Below are 23709 nucleotides of genomic sequence, written 5' to 3'. Positions count from 1 at the left end.
CTATAAAAGTCATTTCTTGTCAATCATGTATGTACTTCACTTCCTGAACCTTCGTGGTGACGGAACTTGGAGCAACCGATTATAATCGTTCATTGGAATAAAACCCATTCCGGACCTCTAATACCACGGATTCTGCCTCTTATTTACTGAGCTGTTTTATTATGTTTCTGTACCAAATTAAGTCCCGGTAATTAAATTATTTACCACAAAGCATGGACCAGCTTAAAGAACGCCATGACAGAATACCACCAACGCATCAGATCCACGAAAAGGAACTTCATTCAGGACAAGATCCTCGCCAACACCAGCAACTCCAATGAGCTCTTCAACATCATACAGGAATTCACCAAACCCCCTAGCGAAGCCTCAGACGTCACGCCCTCCCAGGATTGCCATTTTCAGGCAGCACGGACTCAGCATAGTATCCTATGCCGACGACACCCAGCTCATGCTCTCCCTCACAATGGAACCCGACACCGCTAGACTAAGCTTCCAGAAAGGAATGAAAGATGTCGCTTCCTGGATGAGCAGCAGCTGCCTGAAGCTCAAATAAGAGAAGCAAGAAGTCCTCGTACCCACCCCCTCCACATGGGACAACACCTGGTGGCCCACTGCCCTCGGAAACCCCCCATACCTATGGACAATGCCCACATTCTCGGCATCATACTCGACTCATACCTCACCATGACTGGACAGGTCACAGCCATCACCCCCATGTGTTTCAACACCCTCCGCAACCTCTGTAAGACCTTCAAATGGATCCCCCCGAATCCAGGAAGACCGTCACCCACCCATGCACTCATAACCAGCAGACTAGACTATGGAAACGCCCTCTACGCTGGAGTCAACAAAACCCTGCTCCAAAAACTCCAGACCATCCAGAACACCCCTGCCTGACTCGTCCCCGGCATCCCATGACAAGACCACATCACCCAGCACCTACGAAACCTCCACTGGCTCCCTGTCGAGAAGAGAGTGACCTTCAAGCTACTCGATCATGCCTAAAAATCCCTCCATAACACCGGATCTCAGTACCTCTACGAAAGAGTCTCCTTCTACGCACCCAAGAGAAACCACCACTCCGCAGACCTTGCCCTTGCCAAAACCCCTTGCATCAGCAGAGCCAGAACGGGTGGGAGAGCCTACTCCTACATCATGGCAAAGACCTGTAACGAACTCCCGCTCAGCATCAGACGTCCCTCATTCTGCTTGCCTTCAGGAAGAGCCTCAAGACCTGGATCTTTGGGTAAGACGTAGCTGCATGTTTCTCCCCCCATGCACGTGTGAGTAGCACTCATCGAAAATTCCTGATTGATTGATTGATTGAATATGTGAGCTGCAGAATAAAGCACAGATGCAAAAAGGAAGTAAAAAAGCAAAATTAAGCTATTTCTCCCTGTTACTGCTCTCTCAGGTAGGTGTACGATTTTCACATTAAATCAGGTTTACTACCTTCAGTAAATCATGAATGCATTAAAATACAAGGGTGGGTGCATGGCAATGCTCATGGTCCACCCATTTAACGTCAACCCGACACAGTGTAACCAACGTGATTCACTTTTTGTTTTTTTACAGAGCCACGCAAGGTGACACAAATTGGTCCTTGAGTGGCTTTCTAAATCTCAAATATCATTTTGAATTGTGGCTGCTCTAAAAAGTGGCACAACCACAATGAAAAATGTTAGTAGGTCTGAGCCTAAACTTCTAAGTGCTGTCCCTGAGGTTGTGGGACAGTTGGGTGTATCTAACTGGACTTCTGCTGCAATCTCTGAAAAGTCCAGGCTGGAGGAACTCATCATCAGATAGAACCTTTAGCCTTGTCAGATGGAGGATACTGACCTCTGAGAAAAGAGACTTATTGCCTGATTATGAGTTTGGTGGTTAGATGGACCGTCAAACCCATGGTGGCAGTGCAGTAACCGCCACACCCGTGGTTGGACTGCCGTATTACAAGGATAGCAGTGAGACCGCCATAGGACCGCCACAACCACCAGAGATCCGCAATCCCTGGTGGTGAATCGGTGGCCTGAGGACCACAATAAGCTGACAGTATCTCTACAGCACCGACAAGCATATTACTAGTTTCCTCACATACAACGTTTTCACGGCGGTGAGCCCCCCATATACAGGGTGGCGGTGAGGCAACTTGGTGGGTGTTACAGGGGCCCCAGTTCCCCCAGGGCCATGGGATGCATGCATGGGGGCACTTTCTGCATGCACCCCCTTTCCTGTAAATTCAATTTGACATTGTTTGCTTCGTGCTATATCTACCAGGGGATTAGTTTAGGTTTAAATTACTGAAACCTTAGCTTGAACCAAAAATGTTTGTGACTTTATTACTTTGCTGACCCATTACCCACTCAAAAGTACTAATTCATTGTCTTACAGGTACTCTATGTGGTTCTTATCTACACTACATTCTCTCACCCTGCTATGCAACTGTTGGATTTTCAGAGTCGTCAACAATCTCAGAGTTTGTGAAAGTTTAATATAGGCTGTCCTAAATCCTGCCTACACACACCAGCACATAGCAACTTTAAACTCTTCTGCAAAACAAAAAGGAAGAGAAAAGCTCCAAAACTTTATGCAAGCGCACATTACAAGTTCTTCAAAGTTCAGGGTTTACACCTAGAATGAAGTATTAGTCCGGGAGCAGAGAGAATATTGGTTGTATCCTGTCCAAAAAGGTTACATTGTATTCATTTGATGACTGTGTCTTTCATTACAGAACAAATGTAACTAAAATGTTGCATAATGTCAGAACAGGACTAGTGAAAGATCTTTGAGCTTTAAGGGCCCAATGTATAGTTTGATAGGCGGTAGTCTGTCAGTCAGGGTGGTGGAAGAAATTACATACGCCACTATGATGAACTACGTTACAACAAACAAATGATGAACGGAATGCTGACCCAGTCAAGAGATCTGGGTTAAATCCATCGTTCTTTTGCCCACTACGCCACCCCAGTTTAGACATGGCCATATGCAAATCAGTCTTGACCCTGTGCCTCATGGGAACAGTCCAGCCCGAACTGCCAAGCCATGTCTTCCCTGGACCGGAATCAAGCATCCTAGGACCGGTTTCTGGCTATCAGCCGTCATCAGCCAGGATAGCTTGACTCCAGTGGCGTAGTGAGCACGGGTCCCACGTCTGGGAATACCCATCCCACTTAGGGCGAAAAGCGTTACAACAAACAAATGATGGACGGAATGCTGACAATGCAGACATTCTCCCCCAGTCAAGAGATCTGGGTTAAATCCATTGTTCTTTTGCCCACTACGCCACCCCAGTTTAGACATGGCCATATGCAAATCAGTCTTGACCCTGTGCCTCATGGGAACAGTCCAGCCCGAACTGCCAAGCCATGTCTTCCCTGGACCGGAATCAAGCATCCTAGGACCGGTTTCTGGCTATCAGCCGTCATCAGCCAGGATAGCTTGACTCCAGTGGCGTAGTGAGCACGGGTCCCACGTCTGGGAATACCCATCCCACTTAGGGCGAAAAGCGTTACAACAAACAAATGATGGACGGAATGCTGACAATGCAGACATTCTCCCCCAGTCAAGAGATCTGGGTTAAATCCATCGTTCTTTTGCCCACTACGCCACCCCAGTTTAGACATGGCCATATGCAAATCAGTCTTGACCCTGTGCCTCATGGGAACAGTCCAGCCCGAACTGCCAAGCCATGTCTTCCCTGGACCGGAATCAAGCATCCTAGGACCGGTTTCTGGCTATCAGCCGTCATCAGCCAGGATAGCTTGACTCCAGTGGCGTAGTGAGCATGGGTCCCACGTCTGGGAATACCCATCCCACTTAGGGCGAAAAGCGTTACAACAAACAAATGATGGACGGAATGCTGACAATGCAGACATTCTCCCCCAGTCAAGAGATCTGGGTTAATCCATCGTTCTTTTGCCCACTACGCCACCCCAGTTTAGACATGGCCATATGCAAATCAGTCTTGACCCTGTGCCTCATGGGAACAGTCCAGCCCGAACTGCCAAGCCATGTCTTCCCTGGACCGGAATCAAGCATCCTAGGACCGGTTTCTGGCTATCAGCCGTCATCAGCCAGGATAGCTTGACTCCAGTGGATTAAACCCAGATCTGTTGACTGGGTGTGAGTGTTTGATTGGTTCTGATGCTCCGTCCATCACCACCCCTTTTGTACTGCTTTGTTCACCATAAGTTGGCAGGGTATGCTCAGGCGTTGAGTCCCTTGCTCACTTTGCCACTGGGTTCAAGCAAGCCTGGCTGAAGACGGCTGAAATGCCAGAAACCGGTCCTAGGATGCTTGTTTCCAGTCCAGGGAGGACCTGGCTTCGCAGTTCGGGCTGGACTGTTCCCATGAGGCACAGGGTCAAGACTGATTTGCATATAGCTGGGTTCAAACTGGAACGGCATGGTGAGCAAAAAAACGATGGATTTAGGCCCAGATCTCTGTACTGGGGTGAATGTATGACATTGTTCTGCACTCTGTCCTTCAATTGTTGTTTTTGCACTATGATGAACTACAGCACAACAGATTTAGAGTTAACCTCCAGCCGAGCAATGATCTCTTCTCTGTACCTTTAGAGGAACAGCTGTCACAATGGGTCCTATGAAGGTACAAAAAGCATTGTGAACAGCAGACATTGTTTTTGACGGCCACCCACCAAACTCCAAAAATATATAGGGGCTCATGAGAAAGTTGGGTGTTATCACTTTTGCCCGACACTGACTCAGTTATGGACCGACACCCAGTCGTCGGCCCGACCACCCCATTAGGATGCGACCAAACACTGTTCTGTCTCATTCCTATATTTTACTATGGGAGCATGCATTTGGGCCGTAAACCAGCCGTAATGCATGCTCCCGTAGTAAAATGGAAGGTGCAGTCCATATCTGCACCCCTGGTAGGCACCTCAAGAGATCCTCGCAGCCTCAAACGGGAGGCCGTTCACCAAAGGGGTCCCTGCTGGGGCCCCCAAACACGCTTTACAACATGGTTTCCATCTCCGACAGACCGGCATGGAAACCATGTCAGAAACCATGATCATAATCTCAAGGGGGAAAAGAGCCAACCTTGAGATTGTATGCCGCATTCCGACTGGCAGACGGGCTTTCCAAGCCAGTCGGAAGCCAGCCGGAATGACCGGTCTGATTCCATTCCGACCACCTCCATCAAAATGAGGCGGTTGGAAAGGAATCCAACTGGCCCATTATGATGTGGCTCGCCATCCGAGCCGTAACGTAATGGACCCCTTAGTGTCATGGCTATGGTGTTGTCGACCCTCAGCCCATATGCTAGTAAATAAAGTGACACAGGTTACATCATGGAACTTGCCCCAGACTTGTGCACCCAGCCCCTGTTATTGGCAGTGTCACCTACCTGGTGATGCATGTGATGGATTGGTGTCAATAAAACCGCTAAGAAACGATAGTTAAGTTCTGTGTTCAGCAGAACACTGCAATGGAAAAGATACTAATACGTGGTATATTGTGGTCAGGTTTAACCCATTAATTCAGAGCCTTTGCTTATTTTTCTAACTCTTGTATTACCCATGTGAAAGTGATGCACTTGGAAATCACTAACTGGCACAGTGTGAGAGGTTTATTACATGATTAGATACAAGAAAGCATGTCAGAAATATTTTACATGTACTTGATTAGTGTGAAAGTACTGGTTAGCTCTCTTTGAAGCCTAAAAAAACTTGAGAATTTGTGGCATGTAGGAAAAAATCAGCATAGTAAGAGAAGTAGAAATCATAAAATATGGTCTTTGCAATGTCTTCCCAGCCCAGTTACTCGCCAATAACTATGCCACACAGGGAGACTTTATTCGTGTATGTGCAACTGCAACTCACCACACTGAAACAGCAATCGATGCATTACGCTCTAACACTTACTTCACGTTTCTAGGGAGACAATCAGGACCCAAAAGGGTTCCGTCACTATTAACTCACAAGATACTACAGTCTGTTCAAGTACATTTTGCCAGAATGTAATCATTATAAAACTGCTACATTTATGTAAAATCCAATTTATAATGAATCTTTTTGACCCTCCGAGGAAGATCTGAGTTTTGTTTTGTCCTTCTTGTGTCATTTCCCCTTGTTACTCTCTCTCTATTTTATCACAAGGGCCCTCAGTTTGCCATTATGCTTTTTGACCAGGGTCCCAGCCTCTCATCTATTTTTAAAATTCTTAATTACTTTCCTGATGTGAAAGTGAATGTCTTTGTAAACACTCCCGAGCATTGTCAGAGAAGTTTGTAGGCCTATTAACTTATGTCAATCCATTTTTTTACATGTGTTTATTGGGTTCTTCAACTTACATAGAAACATAACATAACACAATGCAGTGTATAAATGCACAGCACGGACAATAAGCATACCTACTGCTAGAGGTAATTCTGCAATGTAGTATCTACAGCGGATCGCAATAGCATTTTAACAGGCGTTTGTTAATTAAGCACAGACCTTCACTATGATATGGGAACAACGTTACTAAGGAGACATAGGTAGACAAATGAAATACACTTATCGCACGTTCCTCCCCACCCGCATGGCCCCCAGCTGAATGTCCAGTTCGTGCACCCAAACCCAAAGCACACAGGTTCAGATCGAGTGTTCCCTCAGATAATCCACCAGGGGCTCCCAGATGTCTCTTGGGTAAGACAAGGCTGGCAGGAGTTCCGCTTAGTTCATTAACTGATCCTTACAATAAATAAGGCCTGCTTGCCATTCCTTAAATTTGGGGATCCGCCCTCTGCCCCATCTGCACGACACCCTCCGTTTGGCCAGCAACAGACTCATTGCTACAAATTTTCTGTATGATGTTAGTACTTCAGCTGTGTAGCCTATAAGTGCTACTGGGGGGACACGGCAAGAGGGGTGTCAATCGTTTGGGACAGAGCAGCAATCACCTCATGCCAATACCCATGAACTTCGCAACACTGCCATGCAAGGTGTAAGAGGCCGGCCCCCGCTTGACGACATCTCTCACATAGGTCGTCAGTTCTCAATTTGTATTTGTAGAGTCACGTGGGTGTATAGAAAGTTTGATGCAAGTATTTGAAGTGTATGATTCATACGTAACTGCTTGCTGTAATAGCTTACGTCTGTGTGCAGCAATATATCCACCGCCCGTCCATCAAGTACAGCTCCAGCTCATGATCCCATGCCTCCCTGACCCCATGTTTTGGCTGTGTCCTCTCGAGCAGTGCGGCCCGGTATATGCTGGAAATCGCGTGCTCAGGTCCAGCCTCTTTGAATAGGGTGTGTAGTGTTTATAGAGTTGGGGGTTCCTGAGGGAATCCCAGGACATTGGCCCTAAGTTTGTGTTTCAGTCTTATACAAAGAAATATCTCCAATGGAGTGACATTATCCCCAGTCATTAACTCCTGCCTTACCCCGAACGCACCCCCCGGTAAAGGTCGCCCCAGCAGTTTAGGTCTCTCCTACGGAGCATCTCGTGGCATACAGCCTCATGTGTGACTGGCGCACACGAGAGGTACGGAAGAGGCACAGGTGGGGAGTACAGTGTCAGTTTGCCCACTATTTTAGCTAGGCGATCCCAGGCTTGGTTAGTGCAGGTTACTGTGTGATAGGCTACTCCAGGGACGCATGTTCCCAAAAAGTAGGTCGTGGGCATAGGAGCCATATATCCCTGCTCGATGGCCAGGTGTGGCATAAAGGGTGGCAGATGGAGCCAATATATTGTTTAGTGAGCTTGAGCAGCCAGAAAATATAGCACCATATCTGGGGCCTCAAAACCCCCATTGAGGCATGGTTGCATCATGGTCCGCCATCCCACTCGGGGTTGTTTCTCGCCCCATGCTAGTCTGATGAGTAATGATCGGAGGGTGTCGAAGAAGGGGAGTCCCGGGTTAAAGGGTATATTATTGAATATATACAATAATTTAGGTAATAGGACCATTTTCATCAAGGCCAATCTGCCAGCCAATGAGAATGGCATCGTGATCCATCGAGACACCCAGTTAGTGATGGTTTCAAGCGCAGTGCCACAGTTTTCTGATGAACACTCTTAGGATCGGTTTGAGGCTAATCTATGGGTCCCGTAAATAAAGGGTGACATCGCCGGCATATAATGATATTAGTATCTGACGTGAGGGGTATGGTATAGCATGCTCTCTATGATGTTGCCTTACCTTGGCCGCGAGGGGTTCGATGGCGAGAGCAAAAAGCAAAGGGGACAGAGTATAGCCCTGGCGTGTGCCTCGCATAATGGGGGTTGGATTGGAGTATAGACCGTTAATCTGTATAATGGCCTTAGGCCAGCCATACAGCAGATTTATCCATGCCAGGAATGGCTGGGAAAGGCCCATTCTACCCAATATTATGAACATGTAATCCCATTCCAGGGAATCAAATGTGCAGTAATGCGAATGTTGTGCGCAGATTATGGGAGGAGGCCCTGCCAGGTATGAAACCTGCCTGGTCTGGGAGGACCAGGCCCTCCATCAGCAATGTCAACCTATTTGCAACGACTTTAGCTAGGATCTTGGTGTCACAGTTGATCAGTGACAGGGGTCTGTAGGCCTCAAAGCTGCTGGCCTTTCTGCCTGGTTTGAGCAGGGATGTGATCATGGCTTGCCGCAATGTCATGGGAAGAGTCCCAATCTCTCTGGCCTCCTTGAAGACCTGCTTAAGGAAGGGGGCTAGCTTGTCTATGTAACATTTATAAAAGTCCACCGGGAGCCCATCGGGTCCCGGGGCCTTGACGGAATGCAGGCCCATTATTGTGGCCCGGATTTCGTCCTCCGCTATATATCGGCAGACAGAAACTCTCCGCAAGAGTCGTTGGTCCACCCAAGAGCAGTGTCTTCTAAGTAGGACGCTATGTTAGGAGGTACTTTTCTATGCGTGCGAGTTTTGCATAGTCGGCAGTCAAAATATTAAGGATCCCCTGCGATTCGATATGCCTAGTGCCTTCCTCGTCTATTATTTACAAAATCTGATTAGCGAATTTAGGGGGTCTGGTTGCCTCGGACAGAGTTCTGCCGGGATGCCTGCCTTCACCGAATGATCTGGCCACATGATATTTAGATTGGAATTTAGATTCACGTTCCGCCTCATTGGAATATTCAATTAGTAGATCTTTAAGCTGAACCTTTCTCTTTGGGCTAGGGGCGGTAGTTAGGAGCTCCTCTGTTTTTTTGAAGTCTCTTTATAGTCTATTTAGTGTTCCCCTGATGGAACGTAGGATCCCTCTGCTTTTGGCTATACATAGCTCCCGAATGGTGACTTGAAGCTTTCCCATACACATGCAAGTGTTGAGACACTGTTTTTATTGTGAGGGAAGAATTGAAGAATTTCCTGATGTATTTCTTCACAGAAGGCTCTGTCTAGCAAGGTTGTGGGCTGGAGTCGCCAGGAACGATATGGAGATTCATTGTCCGGTGGCTTTAGTCTCATGAGCAGGGGGGGATGGTCTAGGGAGGTTTGCGCCAAGCGCGTCACAGCCTGGATCCAAGTGTTAAGTCCCTTCGACAGCAACCATAGGTCTATTCAGGACCAGCTGGAGTGCACACTAGAATAGAAGGTGCCCTCCCCTCATGATGGATGGAGGGACCTCCAGGGGTCAAATAGCTGGTGATCTGTCATGATGCCTGTGAGGTGTTTGGTTGCCTGCGGATGTGAGGATGAGGTGCCATGTGAGCAATCGGAAAGAGAGTCTAGAGCTAAGTTGAAATCAGCTCCCCATATAATGAAAGTGGAACCTATTGCTAATATGTGACCCCATACCTTGTCAAAGTAGCTGGCATCATCAATGTTGGGGGTCTAGCAACTAACAAGGGTTACTGCGTGTCCCTCTAATCTGCCCCTCATCACGATGAATCTGCCCTGTGTATCTTGTAGTGTCCCTAGAGGGCAGTATCTTATGCTATCTTTGATGAGGATTGCTGTGCCTCTAGCATATGTCGAGTAGGAAGAGAAGCAGCTGTGTGCTGCCTATTTCTTTCCAAAGGGGGGTGCTGCTTTAGGGTCCAAGTGTGTTTATTGCAACATAGCCACCTGCACTTGGTGTCTGTCTAAGTATCCTAGAATCTGCCTGCATTTGCGAGGGTCTTGGAGTCCTCAAATGTTCCTTCTCAGGAAGTGTAGACGTGGGTCTTGTCTGCTCTTGGCTTCGCTATATCTGTCTTGTCCTCTCTGGGACCGGAGGGGTCAATGTGTTCTGCCATGGTGAGTTTGTATGGATCGTTCTCTATGCTTGTGTAATTGTGTGTGCTCAGTATTAATCGTGCAGCACCTCTGTGTGTAAAGTAAGACCGCCCCCCCACCTATACCTGCAGCCCAAACCCGTAGGTAAATAGTATCCCTCCCAAGCCCCCCATTATGTGTTCTGCCTGCCGTGTTGTGCAAGAATGGATGTTGGCACCTCCAGGAGAATAGACTCATTAATGACAATTTAGTAACATGCAAGAGGTGTGTCTTATACAAAACTAAGACTGGTAAAAGCAGTATACTAACATCTGAGTCAATTAGTAACATAACTTCAACATACTACATCATTCAGGGAATTCCCACTGGGGGAATGCACCAGAGAGGCTGTCAGCGCACCTCGCAGGAGCAAGGATGCGTGGGAAGTCATTATTGCTTGGCGATTTCATTAGTCCCGGCAGTACCGCCCATGCTGGCTCCATCAGGGTCTGTGTGTCGCCATTCCCCCCAGGGCCGGCGCATATTTTCAAACCGATTAGCAATGAAATAGGGAATGCATAATCTTACCAGTGATGCAGGTGACCAATTCCATACAATGACCTGGCCTTAGTCTTCTTCAGGAGCAGGTGGCGTCCGTCAGGAGCCGGAATCACCATCCCGAGTTATGGGTGACCATCTCTTAACAGTTTTTAAGAAATCTTAAACTTGTTGCAGGGTGTTAAAGATGTGTGTTATCCCATGGTAGGGGATTCACAGTCTGGCGGGGTAGAGCATCAAGTACTGTATGTTGGTTTGCTGGAGTTTCCGCTTAACTGGTAGGAACTTCCTGCGCTCTTCTTGTACTGCCGTGCTGAAGTCTGGGTAGATCGAGTGTTTGTTCCCTTCGTAAACCAGTTCTTGCTTTTCCCTTGCTAGTCTCAGCACCGTGTTGTGGTCCTTGTAATTGAGTAACCGCGCCAGTATGGGCCGCGGAGGCGCGCCCCATGGCGGTCTGGCTGCAAGTGAGCGATGGGCTCTCTCCACCACTAGAACTCTGGAGATTGCCTCCGCGCCAAAGATCCCAAGCAGCAGTCATTCTACACAGTCCTCCATGCAGCCAGTTGCGGTAGACTCCGGGATCCCCACTATAAGCATGTTGTTCCTGCGTGAACGCGCCTCCAAGTCTTCAGTCTTTGCAGCAATAATTTTTAACAGTTTATCCATCTCTTGGAGTTGTTCACGGCACTCAGACGAAGAGTCTTCGAGGGTGGATATCCGCTGTTCCATTTTGGTGATGCGGCCATCATGCTTCTCCAACCTTTCTGTGATGTAGTCCATGTTCATATTCATGGCGTCCATTTTGGACTCGATGGAAGTGAGGCTTTGGCACATCATGAGGAGAAGTTCTTTTATATCTGTATCTTGTGGGGTAGTTGATGCTGTGCTTTCCTCTTCCAGGCATGAGTCTGTGTCTTCAGCGGTATTGGTAGTGCTTTTCCAGGCCGGGAATTGGAGTTTGGCCTGTTTGCCATCCGTTGGACCCATGAGTCTCCCCTCTGCGTGGTATGGGCGGGCACGGTATGCCTCTCAGGAAGATCAGGATGCAGCGGCTAGCTCCTCTTGTCCCTCAGTGTGAGCAGATCCCACTCAGGTCAACAGGCGTCAGTTTGTGCCTTCGGGCGGTTATTCAGGCCAGTTTGTGCCTTCGTGCGGTTATTTAGGCGAGCCCTGGTTCTGCCACGGCCCAACTCTTCACCCTTCGCCCTGATTCTTGTGTTGCTGAAGAGGGCCCGGGCCCACAAAATCAGCGTGTCTTGCTTGGTATTTTGCAGGTAATGTCCACTTCAGCCTGTCTTACCGAGTATTACAAGGCAGCAAGGCTGCTCTGCGCCCCAGGATCAAGGCCTCTCGGCGCTGTACAGGTCGCACAGGTCTATCAGTGCCCATCTAGCAGCGCGTCTCAACAGTGTTCTCCTCTTGACCCCTTCAGGGCCCAGGTGAGTGTGCGAATGGGGATCGGGGAGCCAGCCGCATCAGCAATCTCGCAACTCACATCAAAGTGGCCCAACACCTCAGCCGAGGCCCAAGGTGGAAGCAGAGTGGGCTCAGCCCGGCTCAGCCTTAGCGTTGGCGCAAGCCTACCTCAGCCGGTCCCGATCTCACTCAGCGGGCGACCCTCTCCCCGTAGTGTAGCTCCGCGTTGGGCAGCTCCTGGTTCCTGGCAGTGGTGCAGCCGGGGTCTCTCAGCAGCAATTCCATACAGCAGGGCCAGGCGATGCAGACCCGGTTTGCTCAAATCGTTGCCGCCATCTCGAACAGCCGTAGGCCGCAAAACAGGGATGCGCTGCATGTGATCACTTAGACGGTGTCAGCGAGTCCGCACTTGTCTCATCAGCTCTCTGGTGAGTCGCGTTGGGCATAACGTGTTTAAAGGCAGTGTTCGTCACTTTAGGAAGGAGTATTCTGGTGGTTTATGGTCCTGAGCTAACAGAGCCTCACTGCAGTACGGCCATCTTGTTCGTTGGCTCTCAAGAGCCCCCTAAGTCATGCCAATCCATGTAAAAAATGTGTGACATGCTGTGGCACATGGGAAGAAGAAAAAGTGTGGTGTAAAAACAATTGTGTGTAGTATACTTCATCATTGTTATAGATGGTGCACTGATCATTACTGAGGGAAAAGCATATGTTTTTACAAGGGTTCAAACCCCACCAGGAGAAATTTGTTTTTATAATATTTCCCTTAATTTTTCTATTTTACCGAAATGAAAGATGTCCCTTTGTAAATCCCCCAAAGTAGTGTCTAGGGAGATTTGTGGCCTTTTTAGTCTAGCCAGTGCACGTCAGACATTTTTTACATGCTGTGGCATGTGGAAGAGGGGCAAGGTTTGCGATGAAAGAAATCCCTTAATTTGTGGAATGAGACTTTAGATATGGTTGTGTAAGAAAAGGAAATGCATGGGGCAAGTGCCAGAGTGAAAGAAAGGAAGGGCATTTGTTTATGAAGTATGAAAAGCAAGTGTGGATTTGTGGCATGTAAAAGCAAAACAGCATGAAAATAGACGAAGATTCAGCACACTGTTTTTAGGATAAAAAGACTTTGGGTAACAAAAACCCAACAAAACAGATGGTACAGTGGTAGCTCACAGGGGTCATGAGAGTTCTTTGACAAGGGTTCAAACCCCACCTGAAAAATATTGTTTCTAATATTCTTTTCAATTTGTTTTCTATTTTGCACAAATGAAAGCTGTCACTTTGTGAGGTGTGGCCAGGCTGTCGACCAAGATGGCTGCGCAGCGCTGAGGCTCCGCCAGCAATTCCAACATCCGAGCCCATCCTGCCTTCCATCCTGGCCACTTTCAGTGCAGGATGACTGGCCTAAATGCACAAAAGTGCCCACATGAGTTGGAGCAGTCCAGGGCGACTGAGGGCCTGAAATATCGCATGCAGAGGCCCCTGGGAGCGCGAGGACGACGCTGGAATAGGGAGCAGGGCGCAGCCGGAGGTTAGGCCACGTAAAATACAGCGACGGTTCGCGGCACTCCGGCAGCTTTACTTGCCCAGCCCATCCTGCTCCCGGAGGCCCCGCAGTGAGAGGGACCACGGGTGAGGCTGGGGGCCAGCCATCCGGCTGTTCGGGCGAGCCGGATGGGCAGCGGGGGTCGTGCCTGCCGGGCTGTGCGTGTGCCTGCCGAGTGATGTTTTCTGTAACAGCGATAAACAATGAAGTGCGCAACTCTGGCCTAGCATCGTGGTGGTGAAAGTTCCTGCCCACCGATGCTCCTTGATCCAGCCTTAAGCTGCTGCACATAATTGTGGGCTCAAATTGCGGTGAGACTGTACTTGTAAGGTGCCGTGTAGGTTGTTTCAGAGCCTTGTGACCCTTAAGTGGTTGTCTGATACCCTGCCATGCAGGGCTGCCTGTTGTTTGGCCCGAGAAGGAAATTGGGTCGCAGTGGGCTAGGTTTACACAACATTTTGGCGGCTGAAGGCTTCGGTTGGGTCCCGAGGGCAGGCTGGCAAACAACGAGCCTTGCGGGGACGTAATGGGGCGTTAAGACCTCAGTGATCAAAAGGAGGGACGTGGAGCCAAGTTTTTTGTCGAGGTCCTGCTCAGTAGGCCCCAAAGGAACAGTAAATAAAGAATGAGCAGTTCCTGGGGGTGCTATCTAGGAAGGGGAAGCACAGGTGTTTCTTCGTAATGCCCTCACACACCCCAAGGGATGTCATGCTTCATCATATGGGCATTTGCCCCTCGTCTGGCCGGCGCTGCAATGCCTGACGGGCTCCCGAAACCGGGGCTCTTTGTCGGGGATCTTTTGAAGAAGCCGTATGGGTGCGTGTGGGTGTGAGGGCGAGTAGGTGCACGAGGGGTGAGGTGGATAAAAAAGGTTAATGAGCAATCCTGCCAATTACAATTTTAATTCATGAGGTAGCTCCAACCTTGTTAAAATTGTGAAGAAGCCCTGTGTAGGAAATAATGTTCCCTAAGGGCTAAACTTAAGTGAGTGTGGTCAACATGTTTCGTGCCCCATCTGCCCCAGAAGGGGTCAATGGCACTTCGTCAGGACCGATAGATTGAGATGAGAGTGCACCGCCGTATCGCAGAGGTTTGCTGATACCGGCAGAAGGAGGTAAGTGAAGAATAGGTACGTTGGGTGTACCAAAACCTGTGGGAGAAAGGACAAAAATAAAAATAGGGGGGGGGGGGAAATAAAATAAGATAAGACCAGCAGTTAGACCTGCCAACACACACTAGGTGTACAGGTACTGAGGTGCAGAACACGTTGTGAACTACAAGTGGCTAAAAAGGCTCCAACCTGACTATGTAGTGATGGTAGACTGGGTTAATGAGTCGTGAGGGCACCAGTGTTTGATAATCCTCGATTGTCGAACGGAATTACTTAGCACATATCTTTTAAAAAATGGACAAAGGCGAGTGACCAGTGTGGTGAGCGATCTTAAGTGGTTCGAGGGGACAGAGAGCTTGACTAGTTGTAACGTAAGCCAGTCACGAGCGTCTAAACAAGACAATACATATAGCACTTGACCACAACGATAGACCGAGATTTCGCCGGATAATGAGATAAAGGCAGTGAAATTAACTCGTAGTTAAACCAAGGACCGCACTGATTAACAAGAAACATGCATGGTGTGAAAACTGCTGTTAAAAACGGAGAAAGGCATCAGTTTGAAAACTCACCCCCAATGGCCTAATTCGGGCTGACGGGGAAGTCCAGAGCACTACAGTTGCTCCGGAGTCTGAGGGCAAGGTAAACAAAGGAAAACAAACCTGTCACAGTAATGTAATTGAAAGCGGTGTACAGGGCAGGCTTACCGTATTTGTAGAAAGGACCATTAGTAGTACTCACGGTGGTAGACTAGCAACTTCGCCGGTGTCCTACCCTCGCTCTGGGCCCCGTAAGGAAACGCTAGCGTGGACGTGCTTAAGTAGCGTTTTCTGGTGACCATACTTGAACGTGGCGGCCATCTTGGGATGGGCTTGTCAGGCGAAAACAACAGGGATCAGTTACCGGAAGTGTTCTCCGCAATTGTATCGCAGTGGCCATATTGGAGTGTGACAGATACGAAGTGTAACTTGTCAAGTCTCGTGTTAACTCTTAATCCTACACCTGTGTGTGTGTCAATCATACCCAGATGTAGTTACGATGTGGTGCGTCATGTGGTTGGGAAGTTGAATGACATCAGGTGCTAGTGGAGTGTGGATTGCCTGGAGGATACACCTCGAGGTATGTGTTTAGCAGCTAAAAAACTAAAAAACAACCATCATGGGCATGTTATACTGGTGAATGCAGCTAAAAGGAATAATCTTAGAACCAGGGGGTGTCATAAAATGATAAGAGATGACGTGTGGCCAGTGTAACCCTGAAATCTTTAATTATTATTTAGTTCTGCCCAGGGTATATCATCATTCAAACCCCTGAGATGAGTGCCCAATTTAAAAACCCAGCGTTGTTCTTTCCTAAACAGGGCTTCTTTCGTGATGTTTGGGAATGCCTCTAGAATAGTCCAATTTAGATCATTGGGCGTGTGGTTGTTTTCTGCAAAATGTGAACACATTTTGGTGTTGGTCTTTTTGCAACGTACGTTGCTTCTGTGTTCTGTTAGTCTAGTTTTGACTTGACGGGTGGTCATCCCAATGTATTGTAGGAGACAAGGACATGTGATCAGATAGATGCAATTACGGGTGTTACAATTGGTATGTCTTTTTTGGGTCCAACTCCAGGTGTTAGTCAGTTGAACCGTTTTGGAGGCTCGAGTTAGAGGACAAACCACACATTGGCCGCACGGGTAATGACCACAGACCGGAGGTAGGTTCCATAAGGTGGTTGGAACTGCAGGGTTTGGCATTTTTGGTCTGGTGTTAATAAGGAGATCCTTAAGGTTTGATGTACGTTTAAAGGCAAATCTCGGTTTTGGAATATTCAATTCACCTGAGTCTAGAATACGCCAATGTTTATTGATGACCCTTTTTAGCATGTTGGATTCAGTGGTAAAAGTAGTGACACACGTGATAAGATCTGATTCAGATTTTATTCTTGACTCCAAAAGGGTCGCTCTGTGAGTATTGCGTGCACGTTTCTGTGCATTGTCAATGATGCGGGTGGGGTATTGTCTCTGAGCTAGGCTCATACTGAGTTCAGAAGCCTGTCTCTTATAGTTTTCCATTTGGCTGCAGTTCCTGCGGATGCGCAGGAACTGCCCGTACGGAAGGTTGTCCTTTAGTGTTTTTGGGTGGAAACTATTGTATAGTAAGGGACAGTGGCTGTCCGTGGGTTTTTTGTAGGTGATTGTTTCCAGGTGGCCCATCTGGTTGATAATGGTTAGGTCAAGGAACGGAAGTTCCTGAGTGGAACAATTTGCTGTGAATTTTAAAAAGGGGTTGAGATCATTGATCCATGTCATGAAATTAGGGATGTCTTCCATGTGGCCCTTCCAAAAGATTAAAATATCATCGATATTTAGCGTTAAGACCTCAAACAATGGCTACTCCAATTTGGCAAGCCTGCTGAGCAGTCTGTGGAGTCTGGTGGTAACATGGCCGAGGGGGTCTCAGAGGAAGCCAACCTTAGCGTTGCCCCTGCAGGGTCGGGAGCACTGCTCCTTGAAATGAGAGCAGGCTTCAAGGCCCTCGATGGCCACTTCGACACCCGCGAAAAACACTTGGACACTATGGTCGCCAAATTGGACAGACATGAGAAGCCCCTAGATACTGTAGAGAGCACTTTGTCGGACCTAGAAGATAGCACGGCACAATCCACCAAGTGCCTAGACCGAATATGACTTTACTCCGCATTAAAAGACTCCGCATACAATCACAACGCATTTTTTAGTCCGCAAATACCATGACTCCGCATTTTTATATAATGAAGGAATGACAACTAAAAATGTATTTAAACATGCAAAACTACATTTATCACACATTTCTTAACAACGTTTGCTTTCACAACAATAATAAAAGTCAAAGAAATGTTTTTTTAAATATTTTGTTCTTTCTGTAAATAAATAAATAAATAAAATCTAACTTACCTTACCGCAGATCTTTCCTGCATCCGTTCCCGTAGAAGTCACTCTGCAAAGTAAAATTTATTGTTAAAATGAATTACCGCTTTCGTCAAAAGTATTAATAAAGATAAAAAAGAGACTAATTTTTTCATCAGTACCCTACGCTTACCTTGAAAACTGCTTCACCATCTGTAAAATTCTGCAGCCTCTTCACTTCATTTTTCCCTCGCTCCGTCCATTTTTTTTCAAGAAATACGTTTCGTCCTATTTTTTGCACATAGAAAGAATTCATATTCACCATCTTCTATCGTGAATGCAGTGCACGGTCGAGAGTGCGGATTCACCCTCAATTAATTCAGTAAGTCTCTTTTTTTTTAAATTTGTTCTTTTTCCTTTCTTTTTTAAAAATACTGAAATCCAAAATCCTCCGTGCATCAGCTAATTAAAAGCTATACTACTCTGCTCCAGTCAAAGAGAAATTAAGGATAGAGGAGGATGATCCTGCTACAATAACCATGCCAACATGCACCCTCTCTGTCAATAACAATAACCCACATGCCACTAACTCGTACTTGTTCCTCCACTACAGCCAACCCCTCCTACCCGCCCCCTCTTCCCCCATATCCCATCTCTCACTAATCTGTGCCCCAAGATGTCACTGACATCCAATTATACCTTGCGGAGTGATAGTATTGCGTGTAGAAAGTATGCAGAATTAATGTATTTGCGGAGTGAAAGTATGCGGAATGAATGTATTTGCAGAGTGAAAGTATGCGTGATAATAGTATTCGTTATGAAAAAATCATAGTGAAGTTTGAATACCGCCTAGACCGCATGGAAACGATTCTCAAAGACGTCGCCATAAAGAATGAGGATTTGGAGGCGTGCAGTAGGCACAATAACGTCCGCATTTTGGGCGTCCCTGAATCGTCCATCACAGGGCGTATGGACCTATTTGTGGAAACCCTGCTTACAGACATCTTTGGTAAAGAGGCCTTCACCTCCACTTTTCTTGTAGAAAGAGCTCATCACTCGCTTGGCACCCACCCCAACCTGAGTTGTCCACCTAGGCCCATCATGTCCCGCCTTTTTAATTTCCGAGACAGAGATAAGGTGCTAAGGCTGGTGAGAGAGCTGGGTTCCATATCCTGGCAAGGTTCAACTTTGGGACTGTTTCCGGACTTTACTATCATGGTGCAGGAGGCCAGGTGAAAGTACACCAGCGTGAAAGCAACACTGTGCAATCTGGGTCTTCGATATGGCATGTTATATCCAGCTCGCCTCCGAGTGGATGTTGAGGGTCGTTCTCACATATTTGATACCCCCACTGTGGTGCAAGAATTTTGTAGGGACTATAAAGGAAGTAGCAGCCACAAGAACAAGGACACATCCAGGGCCTCCCCCCCCTAACAGTGGTTTGGTGGCCAGCATGGACTGATTCTCCAATGAGTAATCAGTGCAGCCTGCACTGAAGAGCTGCAGCTAAATTTTTGAGTGACCTTTTATTTTTGGGCGAACGATGTGACTCTAATGATCGTTACAAATTTGGGTAACTAGCATGGTGTTGCCACACCCCACGTGTTGATCACTTTGCGTTTGTTTCAATTGTGGAAATGTATCTAGTTTTGCTCCTTCTTTATTTGCTAGGGTGTTTACATGATGCATGTCTTCATGTGTTAACTGGGGATATTCCCTGCAAAAGGGTGCGCAGAGATGGATGGGGGAGTTAGAACGGATTGTCAGCATTTTTGGATTACCATTATTTCTAACCTTGTTTATTCCCTTCAGCATGGTATGCTAAAACTGCGACGCACACTTCAAATCACTGTTACTATGTTGGGATGTCGGAGCGGGGTAGGTTGTCACCATTTTCAGATCTGACACTGATCACCTGGAATGTCCTGGGGCTTAAAAATGCTAGGAAGGATAAGCAGGTCTGGCATAATTTACAGCGTCATAGGGTGGACATTGCATTCTTACAGGAAACACACCTGCCCAAAGCTGCCACCAGCACTTTCGCGTCGGGCTGGGGACCGCATCACTACTTTGAAGGGTATAGCACATATGCGCGGGGCACGGCTGTCTTGATTCATAAACGTCTGCCCTTCCAATTTTTAAAAGCACACATTGATAATGAGGGCCGCTACACGATGGTGGTGGGTCACTTGATGGGACACCGTATGGCATTCATCTGCGTATACGCGCCTAATGTGGATAGCCCAGAGATCTTCCAAGGCCTTCACACACAGCTCCTCCAATTAGATGCAGAATGTATATGCATGGGCGGAGATTTTAATCTCCTGTTGGACTCTGCACAAGATAGTACGTCCAACTCGTCGGACACCAAACTTTTTGCACGTTTTGCTGGATATGTGCGATTCTGTTGGCCTGGTGGATGTGTGGCATCAGCGCAACCCGGAAGATGCCGCGTACACCCATTACGCTGCACAATATGGTACTTGGACCAGATTATATTATTGGCTTGTCTCCCCAACTTGGCAACGTGGTATAGGGCATCCCAGCATCTCCCTAGCTCATATTCTGACCACTCCTCAGTGGTATTGCAAGTATTCGTTCCTAGACCAGAGGGCTGTGAGAGGATGTGGAGATTCCTCAGGCAGGCACTGAGGGATGAAGTGTTTAGTTCCGTACTTCGGGAAGCTATAGTTGAATACTTTGAACTGAATGAAGGATCAGTGAGCTTGTGGGCCATACTCTGGGAGGCAATTAAAGCCTTTATACGTGGAGTATGCATCTCTAAGCATTCTGGGGTTCTAAAAGATTTGCGTGGTATGATTGCGCATATTGTGAAGCAATTAGATATGCTAGATAGAGATCAGGGTGCAAGGCCTGACCCCTCTCGGCTCAGCCACCGACTAACACTCTTGACGGAGTTCAGAGAAGCAGCGGAGCATGAGATTAATTTTTTAAGCAGGTATGCTGTTGCAAGGCGCTATGGGGAGGGTGACAGACCTGGGAACACGTTGGCGCGGCTACTGAGACCCTTGGCTGGGCGTTCATACATCACCTGCATCTGTTCCTCAACCGGACAGACCCTAACCGATACCCCAGGTATCCAAGATTAATTTTTAGCATATTATTCCACATTATATGCAACACGGGTGACGCATAGCGAGGGAGATCATAATGGCTACCTTGTAGAGATTGCTATGGTGTGGCTCAAGAAGTTTATGCAGCAGTTTCTGGCTGAGCCATTCTCCGCCGAGGAAATTAGTAGCGTCATAGATGCCATGAATGGCTTGACGGCCCCAGGCCTGGACGTTTTTACTGGTATCTTTTATAAAACCTATAAGAACTTATTACCGTCCTACCTATTAGAGGTTTATAATGAAGCACTCAAATGCAAGGAACTTTCCCCCACTTTGCGTGAGGCTGTAATAATCCTCCTTCCAAAAGCCAGGAAAGATCCACTTCTATACGGCTCTTGCAGGCCGTTATCACTTTTAAACCACAACTACAACATTTTGGCTAAAATGATTGCACTAAGATTGGCCTTGTTGCTGGACCGCATTATCTCCCCGACTCAGTCGGGCTTTGTCTCCCATAGGTCGACTGCTTTAAACCTGCGCACATTATTTGCAGTAATACATAGGATCGTTCCGGAGGTCCCTGCGGCTGCTGTCTTACTCGATACCAAAAAGGCCTTTCTTAGCAGTGATGAGAAAGTTGGGTATCTGTAAGGGATTCATTGACCTAACTTTGTTGCTTTACACTGTGCCTACCGCTAGGCTTTGATTGAATGGCACACTGTCCCCTTCGTTCGCTCTCACTCGCGGCACCAGAGAGGGTTGTCCGCTCTCCCCGCTGGTCTTCATATTAGCGCTGGACCCTCTGGTTCACCATTTCCAGCAAAGACACCTGCACAGAGGTCAACAGTTCAAAACAGGTCCTTTACTAATTTCCCTATATGCGGATGATATCATCCTATATGTCTGAAAGCCCCAGGGAAATTTGGAACCGCTCATCCGAGAAATTATCCGGTTTGGTGTTTTTTTAGGGCTGGGTATAAATTGGGGAAAATCTTACATTTTACCCCTAGCGCCGAGCACTGTTCAATGGGAATGTGAGTTTCCGCTGATGTGGTGTGAGGAGTCGGCCAAATACTTGGATATTCAGAGCCACAGAGAAACCAAGCAAATTATTAGACTAAACTACAGCCCTGTGGCGCATAACCTGGAGCAGCAGGTCGAGCGTTGGTTGAGACTCCCGCTTCCCCTTGCTGGTCGAGTTGCACTTGTGAATGTTTTTGTATCTGTTTCACAACATTGCTATCCCGCTCCCCAACACTGTTTTGTGCACTTTGTGTTCTCATATCATCAGATTAGTCTGGGAGGGAGGAAGACCTAGAGTTAGCTGGGACACCATGTCCTTACCATTTGAGAGAGGTGGTTTTGGGGTCCCCAATCTTCAGATGTACTCTTTTGTTGTTCAGTGCAGTTTCGCACACTCATGGTATCACCCGGACGCGTGTATCCCCTATTCTAGACCTCAGCCTGACCTGGTGCTCCCGGCACCCCTTTGTACGGTGCTGCCGTGGGGCTTTGCCAGGGATCCCAGGGATATTCAAACAGTTTGCGCTGGGCCTGGCATAAGTTGACGAAAGTGACTGGAGGTGGCACTCTATACTCATCGGAGATCCCTGTCAATACTAACCCCTGGATCCCCATTACGGAAGAAAAACTGGCACAGCGTGCACTTACTACATATTCAGGAAATAAGATTGGGGATCTGTTCCCAGGGGGCTATGTTTTTTCTAGCACAGAGGACGGTAGGTTCAGTGAGGAAACATTATTGGAACAATTTGTATTTACCCAATTCAAGACTCTCACTGGTCCTTTTGGTGAAAGAGGACTCCTAAAACAGCAGACATAAGCTTATACATTTCAAATATTTGTGGAGGGTCTATATGACCCCAGCGAACGTTCACTCCATTGGTCCCAATCGACCACACACTTTTGTCCTAAGTGAGATGGCACGCAAGCCGATTCTGCCCACCTGACTTGGAACTGCGCTAAGATTGGGGACTTTTGGAGATCCATTTTCAGATTAATAACACAAATGACCCACCTTGAAATGGTCCATACACCTGAGGTCACCTTGTTGGGCTATGTGGGGGGTCTCCCGAAGAAGTTGCTCAAATTCACGTCCAATGCCCTTTTTCTCGCAAAGAGGGAAATAGCTCTCAAATGGGGAAGTAGGACCTACCCCACAGTGAAAGATTGTCTCAATTGCCTCACATACTGTTATACTAATTGTGACCTTCATGCTACAACCCAACCCTCTGCATCCAGACAAAATGACATTTGAGAGCCTCTTAAAAATGACCTACTGGAGATTAGTGCCACCCCTATTTCACAACAGCCTGCTGGGATAGTCCCCACTGGGGTGGGGTAACTCATGTTCCACCCAACTGCTTAATTGTTGTGTTTATTATGTCAAGGAAAGTGCAGGCCGGACAGTGAGGGAGAGCCCGCTGGTCCGGGTTGGTCAGATGTTGATATCACAATTTATGATATATATGCTACCCTGAGACATTGGTGCGTTGCACGCTTGAGTACACTTGTTTTGCAAATTATACTTGTCTTTATACTTACTAGATTTCCATGATCACAGTGAATGACCATGCAATGTTGTAAGCAATATGAAAATAATAAATAAACGTATAAAAATAAGCTGTCACTTTGTAAATCATCGCCTAGCAGTGTCTGGGAGATTTGTGGCCTCTTTCGTCAAGCAGTGCATGCCAGACATCTGTGACATGCTGTGGCATGTGGAAGGAGTGCAAGGTTTGCTATGAAAGAAATCCCTTAATTTGTGGAATGAGACTTTGGGAATGGTTGTGTAAGAAAAATAAATGCATGGGCCAAGTGCCAGAGTGAGAGAAAGGAAGGCCTCTTTGTTTATAAATAACGAAAATCAAGTGTAGATTTGTGGCATGTAAAAAGAAAAACGGCATAGAAACAGACGAAGGACATCACTCTTTTTCTAAGACACAAAGGCTTTGGCAAAGCAAATCT

The sequence above is a fragment of the Triturus cristatus genome, chromosome 12 (assembly GCF_964204655.1).
Source record: "Triturus cristatus chromosome 12, aTriCri1.1, whole genome shotgun sequence".
Taxonomy (NCBI): Eukaryota; Metazoa; Chordata; class Amphibia; order Caudata; family Salamandridae; genus Triturus; species Triturus cristatus.
The sequence above is the reverse complement of the archived record's forward strand: the minus strand, read 5'-3'. Positions refer to the sequence as shown.